Source organism: Crocuta crocuta, unplaced genomic scaffold (assembly GCF_008692635.1).
Source record: "Crocuta crocuta isolate KB4526 unplaced genomic scaffold, BGI_CrCroc_1.0 scaffold191, whole genome shotgun sequence".
NCBI classification, from domain to species: domain Eukaryota; kingdom Metazoa; phylum Chordata; class Mammalia; order Carnivora; family Hyaenidae; genus Crocuta; species Crocuta crocuta.
Window position 1 is genome coordinate 1,213,031 of NW_027527878.1, and position 21,371 is coordinate 1,234,401.

The window sequence follows — 21,371 nt, forward strand, 5'->3', positions numbered from 1 at the left end:
TCTTGACATTTTATAAGCCAAACCTCTTTCTGAAACTATCAAACCATCCTTTGCTGGCATTAAATTCTCCAATTTTAGATCCTTCACCTTCCTTTTGCTTTAAGTTGTCATATAATCATTCCAGTTTTCCTCAAATCTTAGTGGAGTCTATAGGTACACCTTCATTTCTTTCTTTTTTTTTTTTTACGTTCACAGCAGTATTTCTGGCAATACCAAAAGGTGTAAACAATTCATACATCTATCAACAAATGAGTGGCAAGTCAAAAAGTGGCAAAAATATACAATGTAATATTATTTAGTCTTAAAGAGGAAAGTCTCATACATATTATTACAACAGGAATGAACCTTGCAAATGGCTTAAAAGAGCCAGACATGGAAGGACAAATATTATAGGATTTCACCTATGTGACATACCTAGAATAAGAAAATTCTAGATTAGAATCTCTAGAGGCAGAGATTCTAATACAGATTACAAAGGCGGAGATGGGGTGAGAAATGGGAATTAATCATTTATTGGGTAGAATTTCTACTTAGAATGATGAACAAGTTTTAGAAATAGTGGTGACGGTGATACAATATTGTATTTGTACAATATTGTAATTGTACTTAAGGCCATTAAGGTATACACTGAAAAATGGTTAGAAGGGTAAATTTTATGTTATACATATATTATCACAATAATAAAAAAAATCTCAAGGTTACTAAAAACAAGGATAACCATCACAACTGCAAGGAGCCTGAGGACACGTTAGGGCTAAGTGCAATGTGATAACCTAGAAGGGGTCCTGGACCAGAAAATGAATCTTGGTAAAAACTTTAAGAAATATAAATCAAGCATGAGTTTTGTTATCAATAATGTATGAAGATTCATTTATCAATTGCAAGAAATGTGCTACCTTGATGTAACATATTAAGAGTAGGGAAAACTGGGTGTAGAGAATATGGGAACTCCCTGTACTACATTAGCAATTTTTCTCTAAATCCCAAATAGTCTAAAATTAACTAATGAAATAATTAGGTAATAAAGAAGTTAATAGCTTTAGATTCTTTGCCCCAAAAGAGCAAATAAGCACATAAAAAAGACAGTACCAATAGTTATGACAGAAATGAAGATTAAAATAAGACTATGACACACTCATTTGTTAACTTTAAAAAGCCTGGCTAGACCTATCATGGGCAAAGATGTGTTCCAAAAGGAATTCTTAGCATTCGGCTGGTGGGAGTACAAAATGGTATTGGAAGCCAATTTGGTCAATTCTTAAGAAAGTTAAACTTTCATCTATGAACAACACTCTACTCTCAGATTTTTACTTATATATGAATGTTCATAGTTCTTTTGGTAATAGCTCAACATTGAAAACAACCTACATGTCCATTAATAGATAAATAAACACACGGCAGCACATATACCCAATGGAATACACCACTCAGCAATAAAGAAGAATGAACACAATTCAAATAAATCTCTAAGCAGCCACACAAGGATAAACTTGGGGATGCCCTTTATGCAAAAATGTAATGAAAAGCAACCATGTAAAAGTATGCTGCAGGATTCCAAGAAAATAAAAAGTAAAGAAATGCAAATTAGTATATAGTGACATAAATCAACAGATTCTCCCACATTCACTGCACTCATAAGGCACTTCTCCTTTGCAAATATTCCAGTCTTTAACGAGACCAGAGCTGTAGGTAAAGATATCCCCATATTTGCAGTTGTCATAAGGATTCACACCAGTGTGAACTCTCTGGTGTGTCATGAGACTGGAGTTGTAACACAAAAATTTCCCACATTAGCTGCACTAATAAGGCCTTTCTTTACTGTGATTTGTCTGACATCTAATGAGTGTGGAGTTGCAACTAAAGGATTTCCTATATTGTTGCACTAATCAGGCCTTTCTCTAGTGTGAGTTCTCTGATGTCTAATGAGTGTGAATTAGTACCTAAAGAACTTTCCACATTTGGCACACTCATAAGGTCTTTCTCCAGTGTGAACTCTCTGATGAATAACAAGCGAGGAGCTGTCCATAAAGAATTTGCCACATTCTCTGCACTCATAAGCCCTTATTCCAGTGTGGATTTTCTGATGTTTGCAACTTTGTCTTTGCAGCTGAAGGCTTTCCCACATTCTCCACACTCATAAGGCTTTTCACCACTGTGGATTTTCTGATGCTCAACAAGCTTATGTTTGCAGGTGATGGTTTTCCCATATTCACTGCACTCATATGGCTTCTCTCCAGTGTGGACTCTCTGATGTCTAATGAGCATAGAGCGATTCCTAAAAAAGTTTCCACATTCACTGAAACCATAAGGCCTCTCTCTTGTGTGGCTTTTCTGGTGACCAATGAGCTGGGACAGTCTAAGGAAAGCCTTCTCACACTGGCTGCACTCAGAAGGCCTCGTGTGAACACCCTGGTGATCACCAAGGCCAGGTATCTGTGGAAGACAGCCTCCACATTTTGGGTTCTCATAAAGCTGACCTTCCTCGTGGCCCTTCTGGTGCTGATGGAGGTGGGATTTTCTAAGGAAGGCCTTCCCACATTCTCTGTACTCATGAAGCTTTTCTCCAGTGTGGATTTTCTCCTGGTTAACAAGTACATGTTTATGACTGAAGGTTTTCCCACATTGAGTGCACTTATGATAATTCTGTTCATTTTGAAAGGCCTCTCCACCTGCTGTGTCCCAGTGTGGGATTCCTAAAACGTGAGGAACCTACTGTTGGAGCAGGCCTGAGCTGGCTCGGAAGTCCTTTCTGTCTTCACTGCACATAAAGGTCATCTCTGCCATCTGACCTCTGCAGTTCTTCACAAATGAAGGCTTCCCCTCAACACTTCTGGAAAGTTCCACTCTAATTTGATGCTTTTGGTGCTGGTAACACTTTCCCCCAGAGTATACAGGCCTTGCTCGGGGTATGGACTGTCCTGCTCAGCAAAGTGCAAAAGGTCTTTCAAGAGTGAGCTACACATCTCACAGTGCTGGGCCTCCTGGACAGAGGGGCCCGGCTGTGGAGTCCTGACCTGTGATGTCCCAACAGAAACACCGTGCTCTGGGGGCGCCTGGGTGGTTCAGTCGGTTAACTGTCTGACTTCAGGTCAGGTCATGATCTTACAGTTCCTGGGTTCGACCCTCATGTTGGGCTCTGTGCTGACAGCTCAGAGCCTGGAGCCTGCTTCAGATTTTGTGTGTCTCCCTCTCTCTCTGACCCTCCCCTGCTCACACTCTTTCTCTCTCTCTTCTCTCTCTCTCAGAAATAATAAAACATTAAAAAAGAAAAGAAAAAAGAAAAGAAAAGAAAAGAAAAGAAAAGAAAAGAAAAGAAAAGAAAAGAAAAGAAAAGAAAAGAGAAGAAAAGAGAAGAAGAAAGAGAAGAAAAGAAAACACCGTGCCCTGAAGGGGCCTCCTTGTCCCGGGCTCCATGCCAGCAACCTAGTGAGGACAAAAGTGCAAAGGTCTCCAGCATCACAATGCGGTACAGGTGTCTCTGGGCCTCATCAAGGAGCCCCCACTCCTCCTGGGAGAAGTGCAAGGCCACGTCTGTAAACACCATAAGCCCTCCATTGGTTGTCACAAATGTGCAACGCTCCATAGAATCCAGGGCTGAGTTCAAGACCCTGGGCTTTGGTGAGACCACAGGGACTTTGGTCCCAAGGGAGGGAGAACAGGTGAACAATCTCAGGACGCCATCATTCTTTATATGGGAGTGGCAAAACATTAGGATGACAATTGGGGTGGATGAAGGTCTGCCACATGCTCCATTCACCCGTACAGGGTCCATAAGCATTTCTGCAAATGCCATGGGAACCCCCTAGCCCCGAGGCCCCCACTCAGGAGCGCCTGCGGGCCCTCCACACACCACCGCAGGGGCGGGACCTGGATCCCAAACCAGGATGTCTGCAGCTCCCATCCCAGAGGCCTGACTGTAGGGACNGAACTCACATAAAAACTACAATTTCAATATAAGATACAGGGTATGTTGCAAAAATACAAGGTTTTCTCACCTACTAGAGTAAGTATGGTGATGGCTTCATGAATTTCCTTTTTTTTTTTTTTTAGAATTATCCTTACACTGGATTCCCTTATCTCAAAATGGCAAGAAACTACAGCTGCAAACCTCAATCTCTGGTACACACCACGCCATTCTTTTTCTTGTAATGTCACGATTTTTCTCTGATTCTTGGGAGCGCGTCCAACATCACTAGTGGCACTTCATATGGGCCCCCTGGTGTTATTCAGCATTTATGGAATCGTCTTAAACATGATGGAAAATATGCAAGAATCACAAGATATCCCTTTTTATTGTGATACACAACTTACTGGAGAGATGAATTGCTCACGTGGAGCAGATTAGTGTCACATGTTTTAAGCTGATATTTGGCAACACTTGAGCTCACTGCAGTAGTAACTGGGGGTGGCTATGTAGTAGTACAGTGTGTACCACAGTTAATTTAATGCAGTTATGATTTAATACTGCATTTTTACATTTGTTTAAATTTCTCTCAACTGCAAATGGCAGCATCTACAGTCGGTGTTTACATGTGTGTTTTGATAAATTTTAACTTTCATAATACATTTATGTATATTTTATAGTAGTAAATGATAAAATAGACTGCAACTTACATATTTATGAATTCATAGCCCACCTTTTTCTTATTTTTTAAATATTTCTAGACTATGTCATGTTCAAGCTTTTTCAATTTATTGCACATTTGCAAAGAATGTATCAATATATTTATTGAAAAAAAATCTGTGTATAAGTGGACCCTGGTAGTTGAAATCCATGTTGTCCAAGGGTCAAATACACCTTTATATATGGATAGTAAGCTTCCTTAGGGTTTTGAGATGCTATATTCATTATCTAATATAAATTACTGAAAAGACTTTCTTGTTCCTAAAACCTCTTTATTTCTCAATATTGTCAGTTATTTTCAGGCCCCTTTACATGTAGATGCTTAGAGAACTCTTATTTGTTTCTTTACTAAAGTTGATAACCAGGATTGCAAGCACCCTCATAGGGTTTGAAGGTAAAATGCTAGGGGAAAGGTAGAACAATTTTGGGTAAAACAATTTTATCTCTATTTTCTCTAACTTCCAACCTAGTAGCAGTACCTGTGAAATAGAAATCTTTTCGGCTTCTTTTAATATAATAACAATGTTAGAAAAACCTGAAATATTGTTTATCCTGTAACTTCTTTGAAAATATGATTCTAATTGGACACATCACCATGTATATTTATTTAAAGCATAAAGCCCATGTATTTAAATATAATTGGTTTTTCTTAAAATCGTTTGCATCTTATTATATTAATGTAAAAGCAATATTATGACATCTATGTGTGATAATTATATGATTCTTTGGCTGGAGCGTTGGGCTACTCATATACCTAAAGGTAGAAATTGGGGTTTCCTCAACATAGAGTGAACTTTCCCCATGCCAATAATTATGGGAAGAAATAGATCATAGAGAAGAAAATATAAATTGTAGAGATAAGATAACATCTTTCTCTCACTGGGTTCTATGAATAATTGAGTCTAGATTCTGAGAAATGTGGAACCAGAAAAATCCCGGCAATGAGAAGTAATCTGGCCCCACTTTATGGAGAAAAGCCTCCTGTGGCCCAGGTTAAGATGCAAATGTTTAAGGATTCTTATGTTAGACCTTTGCTAGGACATTCTTGGAGGGGTACTATCCATCAGTCTCCATAAATTAAATGCTTTGTTGCGTATCTCACTAGTGATCTACATTTTCTGAGTGACTGAGAGGCTACCAGAAGCCAACATGATTCCTCTCTCTCAAATTTAGATAATTAAAAGAAGATTTTTAAAAATTCCTTGTTTTTATGATATAACATGTAATCCAAATACAATCAAAATGTAATAGTAATAAGATAATCTAGAGTTATCAGATATTAATTATTGAAGTTTAGTATGAACTATGAACTTACATTAAATATAAATAAATATATAATTCATACTAGCAAGAGCAAAGATTTCTCCCGAGAGACTAGACCAATTATCTACTCCTATCCCCCAAGATGTGTTCAAATTTATAAAATCATTTCAAAATCATTTATTATTTATTTATTTACCTAGTATTAACCTTGAGAAAATTATTTACTGTATCTAATCCTCAGTTTACCGATATGTAAAATATGGATAATTTGTTGGTTAATTTCAGGTGTCAACATGACTGGACTAAGAGATACCCATATAGCTAGTAAAATCTTGTATTTGGATGTGTCTGTGAGGGTGTTTCTGGAAGATATCAGCCTTTGAGTCAGTAGACCAAGTAAAGATCTCCTTCACCAATGTAAGATGCAAGTGAGCATCATCCAATCTGCCAAGAGCCTGAATAGAGCAAATAAGCAAAGGAAGGTCTAATTTTTTCTCTCTGCTTGAGCTGAGACATCCATTGTTTTCTGCCCTTAAACTTTTGTGATCCTTGTTCTTGGGCTTTCAGATTCAGACCAGGACCTATGACATCTATCCTCCTCTTTCCCAATCTTAGTCCTGTTAACCTGGACCGAATCATACAACAGGCTTTCCTGGTCTTCAAATTTATGGAAGGCAGATCATGGGACTTCTACTTCTCCATAACCATGTGAGTCCATTTTTGTAACAAATCTCCTCTTATGTGTATATATCCCTATAAATACTCTATTGATTCTGTTTCTCTAGAGAACCCTGACTAATGAGGAAAATAACAAGACTTAATTTATAGAGTTCTGGTGATGATAGATAAGTTAGTATAGGTAAAGAACACAAAACAGTGTGTGGCATATATTTGATAAACGCTCAACATTTTAGTTGCTCTTATAATTACTGTTATCTTTGTTATCACTGAGCCTTTTGAAAGCCTCTAGTATATACGCAAGAGTCCCATATTTTGGCTTTCCTTTCCTGGCACAATTGTGATCTTATGAGGCACAAAGAACATGTGATTCCTGGCACCCACATTTAAATGTAATTATGCATTCCACACTAGATTTAGCTACATAATGAACCAAATTTCAAGAAAAATACCCTGTGTTTCTTGTTAAACACTGTTGAATTCCTGATATACAACACAATACATAGGAGAGAAGTAGTTAGGAAATGTTTCAGCTTATTCTCAGTTTATTGCCTACAGTCACAAGGTCTTTAATATATGCTCAAATTTTCATTTTCCTTACTGGTCCCTTGAATACCTAAACTGAAACTGAACTGCCCCATTCTGTATTAAACCTAGCTGTTGATGTGAATTGTAAGTGTGTAAGATTCTCACTGATGATCCAAACTTTGTGAGGTGTTTAGCTCCTTCACCATTCAAGGTAGAAAATTCCTACTGAGGACTCTGCCACAGTGTGATTCTATTTACGCACTTTGGACTTTGTTAGCAAAAACAAGCTTGGATTACTCAGTTTACCAGCACTTTTATAACCTTTCTTTGGGACCCAGAAGAAAACTGGAATTTCATCTGTCTTCTTCACTATAAGATCAAATTCTGAGATGCCTTTAGATTTGTTTGTTATTATTAATAATAAGTCCTTTTATTGAATGCCTAATTAATGCCAGGTATTAAGTGTACTGCTTTACATAAATTCAATTTAAATATAAAAAATTCAAAACCAAAAGAGTCTTAAAATTTATGCACTTCCACTACATTATACAGCTAGAATGTGTCATGTTGGACTCAGAATGAGGTTTTTCTGACTACAAATGTACATACTCAACCCATCTGAATCTTACATTCCTTTACATAAAAATCCCAAAAAGTAGCTAAGGAGTAGCAGGTGCTAATCTATGTGGTATGTATACAGAAATGAGTTAGAAGTCATCTGACCCATATAGGAGCTGATATCTGTAGGCCTATCCAGAAGAGTCTATACAGTCAAAAATTATAGTTCCTCAAGCCATCATACCAGAAAAATGTGATATCTCTTGGGTTCTTTGAGGAAGGAACTTATATATTATCAAGAAGGGTAATCAAATGATAGCAAATGTCTAATAAATCTGTTGAATTGAAATTGATCTAGTTAACATGTAAGCGCCCTTTACATACATGTTAAAGATCTATGTAGGGACTTCTAACACTTGCTCTTTGGTATTGTCCCTGCTTATTTCATAATGCATCATTTTTAAAAATATCAGTACTCTTCCCTTAAGTGTCTTTTATTCTTTCTCTAATTTTTTTTTCTATTTCCTCTGAATGATTGGAACTCAGTTCTTTGCATCTATTGCCATGTCCCGAAATTATAATTCTTAGTTCTTTCAACCTGCCACTTCTAATAACCACAGGGGGAAAAGTGCTGTGCAAGCCAGTTGGCTCTACTCAGTATCATAAGGAAAAACTACATCTGCTTTTTGGATTAAACTATGCTTCTAAAACCATGCCTATTTAGTTGACAGGGAGAAAAAAGTATAAATTACATGTTTTAGTTATTCTTGTTTTAGTAGACTTCAGAGCTTTAATTTACCCTAGGTTTACCCTTGAAAAATACTGAGAATTTCAATTTGTTGGTTCTTGGCCAGCTGTTTTCTTTTAGACTGGCAGCATGATGTTTGCCAGAGTTACGATCACTTATGCCAATGCCTATTAGAGACTGAATACTGTTTGCCCCACACACTTGTTCTTCTGACGTAAAATTAGTTGCAATAAACACTCAGCAAAACCATAAGTTAAATCAGAAAGTATTTTTTAATTACTTGTTCTGTGCATTGTTCAGTGCTGGTGCTGAGACAAAGTATGATGAAATTAACCACATGGCCTATGGCCATAAGGAGCATTCCAGTTTCACAGTAGAAAGAAAGTAGGGCGACAAAGTACAAAACATTTGTGCACAATAGTTATGAAATAAGTTCAGAGGGACCTGTGATTCCAAAGACATGAAGATTATTATTTTGAAATGAATTAAGATTTAGAAAAAAGTGTGTGTGGTTGAAGTTCATGGTCAGACAAACTTTCATAGAGAAGGTGCAAAACGAGTAGAAAATATGTAGGTGAAAGGAAACCACTTCTGTTATAAAAGAAGTAATAAAAGTTGTTTTTTATTAAACAATAATTCACTGCAATGAAAAAATAAAGTATATAACAATGAGAAAATGATTTTATTACTTTGAATTGCTTGAATAATAAGAAAGTACTTAATTATTTAATAAGTATTTAAAATTTTACAAGATAGTTCCTCCAATAGGAAAGATGACTGAATTGCTACCTCAGAATAGAATCTCAGTACAAACTTGTGTTTACATGATTAATATTTAAAGTTACATCTCAAAAATTACATAGATTTCACTGAATGCTGCATATCTCAAAGTTCAAAAGGTATAAATCCTAACGATCTTTCCATCTTCAGTTTCTTCAAATTGTGAGTGTGAGAATAATTTGGAAGGATAAAGCATAGTATATGCTGAAAGAGACTGATCTATAAGCCAATATTGCTCTGACATAGGTAATAGAAGATACTTCAAAGGTCCAACAAATTTTCAGTGCTAAAATGCAGCACTTAGGAAAGGTATCTAGACATAATTTTCAATGACATTTTGTATGTCAATGTCATTTGATGTTTCAGTATACCAAAAAAGATAGTAAATCCAGAGGATAATGAAGGAAAATGACATAAATTATTTGTTTATTTATGTTATTATTATTTTTTATAAATTTAAAAAATGTGGAATGTCACTTGTGAGCTAATATTCATATTCATTAGAAGATTTATAATCTTATAAACTAAAGTAAAACTAAATATACTTCAAACTTACAGATACTAATGTTAGATATAAAAGAATTTTCAAAGTTTGGTTAAACAGTGCTTTGGCTTTTTTTTGTTATTTGCTTTAATTTAAAGTTAAAAATTGATTTTTTTAAAAAACATCAATGAAGTTGTTCTGAGCTTATCAAATTCATTATTGAGATAGTTACTTTGGCATGATATAGTCAGAGACTTGGCATGGAAAAATTTTTTTAAATTATAATATCCTTACTAAAAAGTAAAAATTTAAGGTGAACTCTGTCACAGAACATTTTTTAGCTCTAAGACTACTGGCATAACATTCTAATGTTTGTTCTATTAACACTTGATAGTAGTATCTAGAGTTAAATTTATGAAATTACTTTGCTAAAAATGTGTACAAAATTGAAATGATTTATCCTGAAACAAGTGCCAACAAACAGCCAGTTAAAGTTTTCATCAACAGATGGCTCTTGAAAATCTAAATTTTTTACCATCTGTAAATGCTACAATGCATCTTTTTAAAACCTCAGTTTTCTAGGTTATTAAGAAAAGCATTATTTCATTATAGACATTTCCAGAAGGGAAGTTTTCTGCATTATTAATTTGTGACTTTGGCTTAGAAATTAAGAAAAATATATTTTTAAGAGAGCTAATTTATTAACGAGACAATAATTTGAACTGAGGGAAGAGAGTTTTAGATAAAATCTTATTTTAAAATGTAGCACTCTGTAGATACACTGTTATCTGTGTTTTTGAATATGTTTTGAATTATTATATGTGTCAGAACTCATAGCATTATAGCACTATCAAAATGACCCTTTAAAACGATTTTGTGTTTCACGTTAAAGGAACAAAATGCTCATATCTTACACAGTAAATATATGTTATGGAAGTAAGTTGTAGATTATTTTATCTCTTGATTTATCATTTTAAATACATTATTGGAAAGAATTTTATGACTGGAAATTTTGCTACAAAGTATATGAGTTTAAAAGTGAAACACCGGTTCTTGGACTTTTAAATTAGAATCCCCAATCCAGTCATTTGCTGATATGGTTATTCAATAAACACTGGAGACATCAAGATGAATCTGATTTTCCCTACCCACAAAGACCCCAAGTCCCATAAGAGAGACAGCCAAACAAACAGATAATATAAAATATTGTAGGTAATAAGACAGATGTGCACTTCCCAGTAATAATTAAGAGGTTAAAACATGACAGTTAATTGATTAATTTTATTAAAGGGGCCAGAAAAAGGAAGTCACCAAAATACTATGAAGTTTAACGGAAACAAGACATCAAAATTCTAAATAAAGTTGAACAGTAAGTTTCCCAATTCAAATATAAAAAATAATCCTATTTCTGCGTTGTACTGACTGCATGAATAATACTGCTTTCAGCTCAGAGCACCACATTTACAAAGGACACTGACAAGCCAAACCATCTATGAAGGAGAACAACACAGTAATGATAATAGAAACCACTTTAGATGAGAAATGTTTGAGAAACTGAATAAGCAACTTGAGATATGGCACCTTTTTCAGGTATTTGAATAAGGTTACTGCAAGGGGAAGGCGTTTCCATAAAGAGAAAAAAATAGATAAAATTTAATGGAGGATAGATTTTAGTTCGATATTAAGAAGAAAAATATTACAAAATCCTTCAGCCATTTACATACATATTTAACATCACGTATAGATAAATTAAACCCACCATTTTTGGAAGTATTCAAGCAGGTGTACAGTAGAAGTAGCAGTGCCACAGGGGGGTAGAATTGGTAGTAGTGGCAGCAGCAACAGCAGCAGTAGTAGTGAAAGTAAAGATGGTATAGTAATAGCAATACCATTAATATGTAAAGTAATAGAAAGAAGGCAATTTTTTGAAAGCCTGGTTATGCACTTCACTATTTACATCCGTTTTTCTTGTTAGATATTATTTATGTCTCAGAAAAGGGAAAATAAAGCATAAAAATATTAGGCAATGGCTAAAAGCTTCCCATCTGACAAGTTCTATGTGGATTCCAAAGGTGAATTCAAATCCAGCACTTTGTTCTTAACCTATAACTTAAAAATATTTTCATCAAGGTAGCCCTAATGGTAAGGGAGCTTCAAATTTCCTTCAAAAAAGCAAATATCTGGGAATGAAACTTGCTACAGCCCAATGTAAAACAAACTGAATTTATGTGTTTTATCTTAAAATTTGTGAAATCTTATATTGTAAAAAGGTATCCATATTGATTTTAACATTAAAACTTTAAAATATTTGCTGTGAAAAAATTATTCTCCACTTCTCCTATTTTTAAAAATTTTTTAAAGTTTATTTATTTTCGAAAGAGAGAGAGGATGAGCAGGGGAGGGGTAGAGAGAAAGGGAGACAGAGAATCTGAAGCTGGCTCCGCCACCTGACAGCAGAGAGCCCAGTGCAAGGCTTGAGCTCAGAAACCATGAGATCATGCCCTGAGCTGAAGTCAGATGCTTAATTGGTTGAACCACTCAGGTGCCCCTCCAGTTCCCCTATTAATGAAGACAGTAGATGCATCATATCAGGGTTAGGTTTCACATTAGAGACAGCATATTCTGCATACCCAGTGTAACTACACCCTGTCGACCCTCTAAGTAAGAAATTACTATTTTGAATGGTCAAAAGTAAGGACCTTAAGAGTCCACGTTGTGTAAATAGGGAGGGTTATCAGACATGACCTGATGAGACCGCTACCATACTAGTGTCCTCTTGCATTTCTATGGCCCAAAGTGACTGAATCCTTATTAAGAACTACTCAACCTCTTTTATCTGCCCTTTTCTTCCATGGGTCCCAGGTATTGTCGGGCTTCTCATACGCCATCTTCCTTCAGATCTGAACATTTCAGATTTAGAGGAATGAACATAGCATGTCTTATTTTACCACATATTGAGGCAGGATTCTCTCTTCATTATGACTATTTTTCACTTTGTATGTTGCTTGCTTATTAAAGAACACTTAGAAAAGCGTTTCTAATCCCTGGCTTAATGCAATTATCATAGTATTTTCTCTAAATTGTTTGTATATGCTTGTGCCAAGAGATGAAAAATCTTTAAAGTTTATTTTCTCAAAATATTGAATGTTATTAATAGTCTAAGAAGATGCTTATGTTTATCTTACTGTGTTTGATTGAGCTCTGTGATGCAAGGGGGTATGTTCCAAAAATACAAAACATTGTAGAGATTTCTAGTAAATGTACATAATTGTGAGATAAAAGCTAAAAGACTTTTAAGTTTTAATATTTTTGACTTTGGGTTATGAACATTTTGTATATATTAATTATTTTTGAATTATATTTACTAGGCAAGCATATGGCTACAGATGATTTTAAGATCTATTATACAGGCTGAGTGAATTTTCTGCTCTAAGCAATTACTCACTCCATGATGCACACACATCATTTTATACAGATTAGGATGGGGAAGACTCTAGGTAAATATCCTATAAAGATATACTGAACTTGAATTCATTTTATGTCATTTTATTTTATTCTCAACATAATATGCAATATGTAACAAGAGAAATTTTGTTAAATATCAGGCTTTGAGCTTTAATCATGCTACCATCTCGTATTCTTATGTAAAGATTGACATGTCTGATTTAGAAGTTATAAAATGTTTTAAAGGCCTACACTGGTAAGGATAAAAATTAAAAGGGCTATCAGGTTCATGTTTCAGGACGTTAGCTGCTTTCCAGATGGTTTGGAGAAAAAAATGTATCCTGTGGTATAGTATTAAGTACATTAACCAGGTTTTATGCCTTTTTCTTCAACACTTAGCAATGTCAGTTTTAAAATAAAAGACCAAAATGTCTTGTGCTTTGCCAATTCTCACAATTTTCAGTTACAATTCATATTTCTATAGCTTTCACAAAGTATATGAAATTATTGCTATCTTATAATATATTGAACAATATTTCCTTTTCCAATATCATGATCATTTATAAAATGTACATGCAAAAACAATTAAGTTCACTCCTTTAATTTTAAGCAAGAAGTACTCTGTTAAGTGTACAAATGCAAAAATTTAAAGTTGTATATTTCACAGTATTGCTTTGACTTCAAGGACCACATTACACTTGGAATTTAATTAGTAAACCAGGATGTTAACATCTTAAGTTAAAAACTGAGTACAGAGATAGAATTCTCTCTTCCCAGACTTTGGCATGCAACACAATTACCTGCAAGTTTCTTAAAAATGGAACACCTGAGGGGTGCCTTGGTGGCTCAGTTGGTTGAGCTTCCGATTTCGGCTCAGTTCACGATCTCACGGTTCGTGGGTTCAAGACCCGCTTCCAGCGTTGTGCTGACAGCTCAGAGCCTCGATCCTGTTTCAGATTCTATCCCCCTCTCTCTCTGCCCCTCCCCCACCCATGCTCTGTCTCTCTCTCTGTCTTAAAAATAAATAAACTATAAAAAAATGGAACACCTGGGTCCTTCCCAGATCCTTGGGGTCATCAATATTTACTAAAAGATCAAGCTTTTAACTTTCCATGTTTTTATAAATAATTGTGATATTAATTTGCATAATACTCCAACAACATAAATAATATGTTATTAAATTTCGTATTGTAAGTTGTTGAGTTTTTTGACCTAAAATTTCATCATGGTTGATGAGGCACCTGAGTGGATCTTGAGTTCAGTTCAGGTCATTATCTCAGGGCTTATGGATTCGAGCTCCCTGCTGTCAGTGCAGAGTTGACTTGGGATTTCTTTCTCCCTGTCTCTCTGTCCCTCCCACACTAGTGCTCTCTCTATCTCTCTCTCTCTCTCAAAATAAATAAACCAAAAGAAAAATAGTTCATCATGGTCGAGATTGTATTGCATCTTGTGATAAATTTAAAGAGAATTAACATTTTAATGGTGCCATCTAATAGATGATTATGGTATAGTTTGCCATCTAGTTATCTTCTTTAGTTTCTTTCAGCAGTGTTTTATTATTTAGAGTATATATTTTTCCTATATCTTATAATTCTTTCTTTTTTTATTTAAATTTTAGTTAACAGTCAGTGAAATATTGGTTTCAGGAATAGAATTTAGTGATTCATCACTTGTGTACAACGCCCAGTTATCATCACAACTAGTATCCTCCTTAACATTCCTAACTTATCAAACCCATCTCCATGCTCCTCCCTCTGTAAAACCTCCGCTTGTTCATTATTGTTACGAATCTCCTGTGGTTTGTTTCCCACTCTTACCTCCCTCCCACTTCCAATATGTTTATCTGTTTCTTAAATTCCACATATGAGTGAAATTGTCTTTCTCTGATTTTCTTATTTTGCTTAGCATAATACATTCTAGCTCCAACCATGTCATTGCAAATGGTAAGATTTCCTTCTTTCTGAGGGCTGGGTAATATTCCATTAATATTCCATATATATATGCTGCTCTTCAGAGTGGCTACACCAGTTTGCATTCCCACCAATAGTGCAAGAGAGTTCCCCTTTCCTCACCAACACCTGCTGTTTCTTCTGTTGTTAATTTTAGCAATTCTGACAGGTGTCAGGTGGTATCTCATTGTGGTTTTGATTTGTATTTCCCTGATGTTGTGTGATGTTGAACATCCTTTCATCCATATCTTATAATTCTAAGCATTTTATATTTTAAGTTATCTTAAATATGTTATTTTTATTTTTAAAATTAATTCCTGATAGTAAATAAAAATCCAGTTGGTTTAGTTTACTTCAGAGTAAATCTCAGAAATGTATACTAAGTAATATTTAACAGAATTTTCTTACCAGTCTCTTCACAATATCTCCAAATATGTAAAATAACAATCTACTTTAAAGTGACTAAGTAGGGGCACCTGGGTGGCTCAGTCGGCTAAGCCTCTGACTTCGGCTCATTTCATGAACTCACGGTTTGTGGGTTCGAGCCCTGTGTCGGGCTCTGTGCTGACTGCCAGCTCAAAGCCTGGAGCCTGTTCCAGATTCTGTGTCTCCCTCTCTCTCTGACCCTCCCTTGCTCATGCTGTATCTTTCTCTCTCTCTCTCTCAGAAATAAATAAAACATTTAAAAAAAGTGTCTAAGTAAAACATGATATTCACTTACTGAAAATGAATCACAACTAAACACACACACACATATCTTAAATTTAAAACAACATATGTGAGAAAAAAGTTAGTCCTTGAAAACTATATAATGTATGATACTATTTTTATACAATTTATAAACCAAACAGTATATTTTTATGATAAAACTACTTAAAAATTCATAGAAATAATAAATTCTAATTTGATTTCATTGTTACCACTGAGGGGATCAAGAGGAATGGGACAGATAAGAGAAAACATTGGGTTGGTAATATTCTAGTTCTTAAAATGCAGGTATTTTATGGGGGGTTAATTTATTATGCTTTATGATTATGTATTACAAATGTTAGATTACAATTAAGGGATAGCACAGAGTTATATAAGTAGAGAAATAAATCTGTTTCAAAACTATTTATATCAGTCATTCAATAATTGATTTAATAAAATTTATTGATATTTATTAGTATTGATACAATCTCTGGGCATTATGTAGATTCCTCCAGTTTTGCTATACTCATTTTGGGGAAGGGCACATGTATGTGTATGTATTTAGTTCCATGCAGTATTTTCACATCTGGAAATTTGTGTGACCCCCTCTCCCCAACACAATCAAGATAAAATGTGCTTTACCACAAGGATAGATCTCTTGTACCCTCCTTTATAGCTACAGCAACTTTCCTCTATGTCCCTTCCAAAACCTGACAACCACTAAACTGTTCTCCTTTTGTATAACTTTGTCATGTTGAGAATTGTACATAAGTGAAATAAGTTTGTGACCTGTAAGACTGGCTTTTTTTTTTTCATCATTACATTTCATCAGTACAAGTCCACTAAGATCCACCCAACTTGTCGCATATGTCAGTAGCTTGTTCCTTTTTATTATCGAGTAGTATTCTCTTGCTCTGAATACTACAATTGTGGGTATGGAAAAGTTTGTCCAACCATTAGCCAGTTGGAAGACAGATTGTTTCCAGTTTGGGATTATTATGAAAAACAACATTCTGCATAATAAAATGAACATTTGTATACAGACTTCTTTTTTGTGAATGTAAATTTTCATTTTTCTGGGATAATGTTCCATATTCCAGTCATTGGGCTATATGTAAGTGCCACTTTAGTTTTGCAAGAAATTGCCAGCAGATGTATTATGTTACATTCCCACCAGCAACGTGTGAGACATCCATACATTTTCTGCATCCTTACCAGTATTTGGGTTTTCACTATTTTTGATTTTAGCCATTCTGATAGCTGCATAGTAATATCTCCTTGTGGTTTTAATTTGTATTTCTCTAATGGCCAAGCATACTGAAAATCTTTTCATGTGCGTATATGCCATCTGTATATACTCTTCAGTGAAATATCTGCTCATTATTTTTATCCATTTCCAAATTGGTGTCTTTTTTGTTTTTTAAGTTGAGCTTGAAGACTCCTTTATATGTTCCAGATACAAGTCCTTTGTTGGCTATGTGGTTTATAGTTTCTCCCAGACTAGCTTATCTTTTCATCTTCTTTAATGGATTTTTGTAGAGTAAAAGTTTTTAAGTTTTTAAAACATCAAAAACATGCAATTTATCAGTATTTATATTTTGGTGTCACATCCAAGAACATTGTCTTGCCCTAGATCTCACAGTTTCCTCCAGTGTCTTTATTTTTCTAAAAATTTTTATAGTTTTATGTTTTATATTGTCTATGATCGAAGTTAAGTTAATGTTTTTATAGGGTGTGAAATTTAGGTTGATGGTTGGTGTTTTGATGTTTTTTGTTTGTTTGTTTGTTTGTTTGCCTATGTATTTCTGGTAGCTCTAGCTCTAGAACCGTTTGTTAAATATACTCTATACCTGGGTGGCTCAGCTGGTTGAGCATCTGACTCTTGATCTCAGCTTAGGTCTTTATCTAAGGGCAGTGAGTTTGAGCCTGCATTGGGCTCCACACTAGGTGGGAAGCCTACTTAACAACAACAACAACAACAACAAACCACAACAAAATTCTATTTCCTCCATTAAATTGTTTTTGCACCTTTGTAAAAAAAATAGTTAGGAATATTAGGATGGTCTATTTGGAGATTCTCTTTTCTGTTCCATTGATCTATATGTCTGTTATTGCACCAACACCACTGATTATTGTAGCTATGTAGTAGGACTTAATATGACACAGAGTAATTCCTCCCTTTTTCTTCTTTTTCAAAATTGTATTAGGTATTGAGGACCTGTGAGTTTTTATATAAATTTCAGAATAAACTTTTTTGTGTCTATAAAAATCCTTGTCTTATTTAATAGGAATTGCATTAATTCTGTGTATCAACTTGAGAATTGGCATTTGCACTAAGTTGAGTCTTCCACTATGTGAATATGATGTGGTTTTCAATTCACTGGGTCTTTTAAAATTTACTTTATGACCAGTTAGGATTTTTTTAGAATTTTTGTTTTATTTGAGTATAGTCAATATACAACATTACATTAGTTTCAGGTATACAACATAGTAATTTGACAAGTTTATACGTTATGCTATGTTCACCACGAGTGTAGCTATACCATCGTTCACCATACATTTCTATTACAATATAATTAACTGTATTCCTTGTGCTGTGCCTTTTATTATTGTGATTTATTCATTTTATAACTGGAAGCTTGTATCATTTAGTAATTTATAGCACACAAACCATGCTCACATTTTGTTAGACTTATACTGCAGTATTCTATTTTCTTTGCGGCAATTGTAAGTGGTATTGTGTTTTTATTTTTCTTATTTTTCAATTTTTTAAAAAGTTTTTCTATAGTTGACACATAATGTTACATTAGTTACAGGGGTACACTTAGTGATTTGACAAGTTTATAAATTAAGTTATGTCCCCTGCAAGCCCTGCTACCATCTGTCCCATTACATCACTCATTTCAACGTCATTGCTTATATTTCTCATGTTCTGCTTTTTATTCCTATGACCTTCTCATTCCATACTGAAGGTCTATATCTCCCTTTCTCTTCACCCATTTTGCCCATTTCCCATCTCTATACACTCTGGCAACCATCAGTTCTCTGTATTTACAGTTTTGATTCTACTTTTTTTTGTTTAATCCTTTTTCTAAGGAATTTAAAAAATTCCTTTCTTATTTATGAGTGGAACCATTTATTTATGAGTGGAACCATATGGTATTTGGTTTCAAAGTCTGACTTATGTCACTTAGTACACACTCTAGGTCCATGCATGTGTTCTCAAATGGCATCATCTCATCATTTTTAATGACTCTATAGTATCCCATAGTGTGCGTGCGTGTGTGTGTGTGTGTGTGTCTGTATACACACACATATACATACCGCTTTTATTTATCCATTTGTCTATTGCTGGACACTTAGGTTGCTTCCATGTTTTGACAATTGTAAATAACGCTTCAATAAACATAGGGATGTATATATCTTTATGAGTTAGTGTAATACCTAAAATTGTAATTAGTTAATCATATGGTATTTTTATATTAATTTTTTAAGAACCTCCATACTGTTTTACACAGTGGCTATACCAACTTAAATTCCCACCAACAGTGCATGAGGGTTCCTTTTCCTCTACATCCATACCAACACTTGTTTCTTTTCTTCTTGACTCAAACCATTCTAATAGGTGTAAGGCAGTATTACACTGTGGTATTGATTTGCATTTCCTTGATTATTAGTGACGTTGGACATCTTTTCGTGTATCTATTTGCCATTGTTTGTCTTTGGGAAAATGTCTATTCAGGTTCTATTTAATTGGATTGTTCTGGTGCTGGGTTGTATGAATTCTATACATATTTTGGATACTGACCCTTTATCAGACATGCCATTTGAATATTTCTTTTCTCATCCCATAGATTGATTATTTCATTCCTGTGCAGAAACTTTTTGTTTTGATATGCTCCCAGTAGTTTATTTTTGCTTTTGTTTCCCTTGTCTCAAGAGACATATCTAGAAGGAATTTGCTACAGCCAATGTCGAAGAGGTTACTGTCATGTACTCTTCTAGAATTTTCATTGTTTTAAGTCTCACATTTAGGTCTTTGACCTATTTTGAATTTCTTTTGTGTTTGGTGTAGGAAAGTGGTCCAGTTTCATTCTTTTGCATGTTGCTGTCCAGTTTTCACAACACCATTTGATAACTAGATATTCTTTTTCCCCATTGGATATTCTTTCCTGCTTTGTCAAAATTAATTGGCTATATAGTTGTCAGTTCCTTTCTGGGTTTTCTATTCTGTTCTATGGATGTATACATATGTTTTTGTGACAGTACCATACTGTTTTGATCACTACAGCTTTGTAATATAGCTTGAAGTCTGGAATTGTGATGTTTCCATGTTTCATTTTCTTTTTCAGGATTGCTTTTGCTATTCTGGGTCTTTTGTGGTTCCATACAAATTTAGGATTGTTCATTCTAGCTCTGTGAAAAAATGCTGGTAGTATTTTGATAGGAATAGCATTAAATGTATAGATTCCTCTGCTTAGTATAGACATTTTGAAAATGTTGTTTTCTTCTAATTCATGAGCATGGAATGCTGTTTTGATCACTGTTGCTTTGCATTATATCTTGAAATCTGAAATTGTGTTATGTCTACCTTTGTTCTTCTTTCTCAGGATTGCTTTGGCAGTTTGAGCTCTTCTGTGGTTCCATACAAATTTTAATATTATCTTTTCTAGCTTTGTAAAAAATGCTGTTGGTATTTTTATAGGGATTTCATTGAATCAGATAAGGTCATTACATAATGATAAAGGTATCAATCCAATAAAAGAATATAGCTTTTGTAAATATCTATGCACCCAAAATTCGACCTAGCAAAATATGTAAAGCATATATTAATGGTCATAAAAAGAGAAATTGATGGTAATAAAATAATAATAGGGGATTTAATATTCCACTTCTATCAATTTGATAGATCATCCAGATAGAAAATCAATAAGAAAGCAATGTCTTTGAATGACACATTGGACCAGATGGACCTAACATTTATACAGAACATTCTATCCAAAACCATCAGGATATATATTCTTTTTCAAGTGCACATGAAGAGTTCTCCATAATATATCACACATTGGACCGTAAAACAATCCTTAATAAATTTAATTGGTCTTTTCGGACCACAGTGGTATGAAACTAGAAATAAATCACAAGGAAACCACTGGTAAAAAACACAAACACTTGGAGAATAAACCACCAGTGGGTCCATGAAGAAATCAAAAAAGAAATAAAAAAAAATACGTGAAGATAAATGAAAGTGAGACAAACAAACAACAGTCCAAAATCTCTAGGCTAAAATNNATAACTAAGTATATATATATATATATATATAAAACATATAAAACAATACAGGGGTGCCTCAAGAAACAAGAAAAACTCATATGTGAAATCTAACTTTATAGCTAAAAGAACTAGCAAAGAAGAACAAAGTCAAGGTGAGTACAAGAAAGGAAATAATAAAGATCAGAGCAGAAATAAATGATGTAAAGGCTAAAAAAATAGAAAAATAAATCTGGTTCTTTGAAAGGGTAAGCAAAATTGAGAGACCCTTTGCCAGACTCATGATGAAAAAAAGAGAAAGTACTCAAATAAGTAAAATCAGAAATTAAAGAGGAGAGACAAAAACAGACACTG

At 34.4% G+C, this 21,371-nt stretch overlaps 1 pseudogene; it reads right to left on the reverse strand.

Moving 5' to 3' along the window:
* Nucleotides 1–1,604: 1,604 nt before the first annotated feature.
* LOC144245598 (uncharacterized) lies at nt 1,605–3,778 on the reverse strand (annotated as a pseudogene).
* Nucleotides 3,779–21,371: the final 17,593 nt, after the last annotated feature.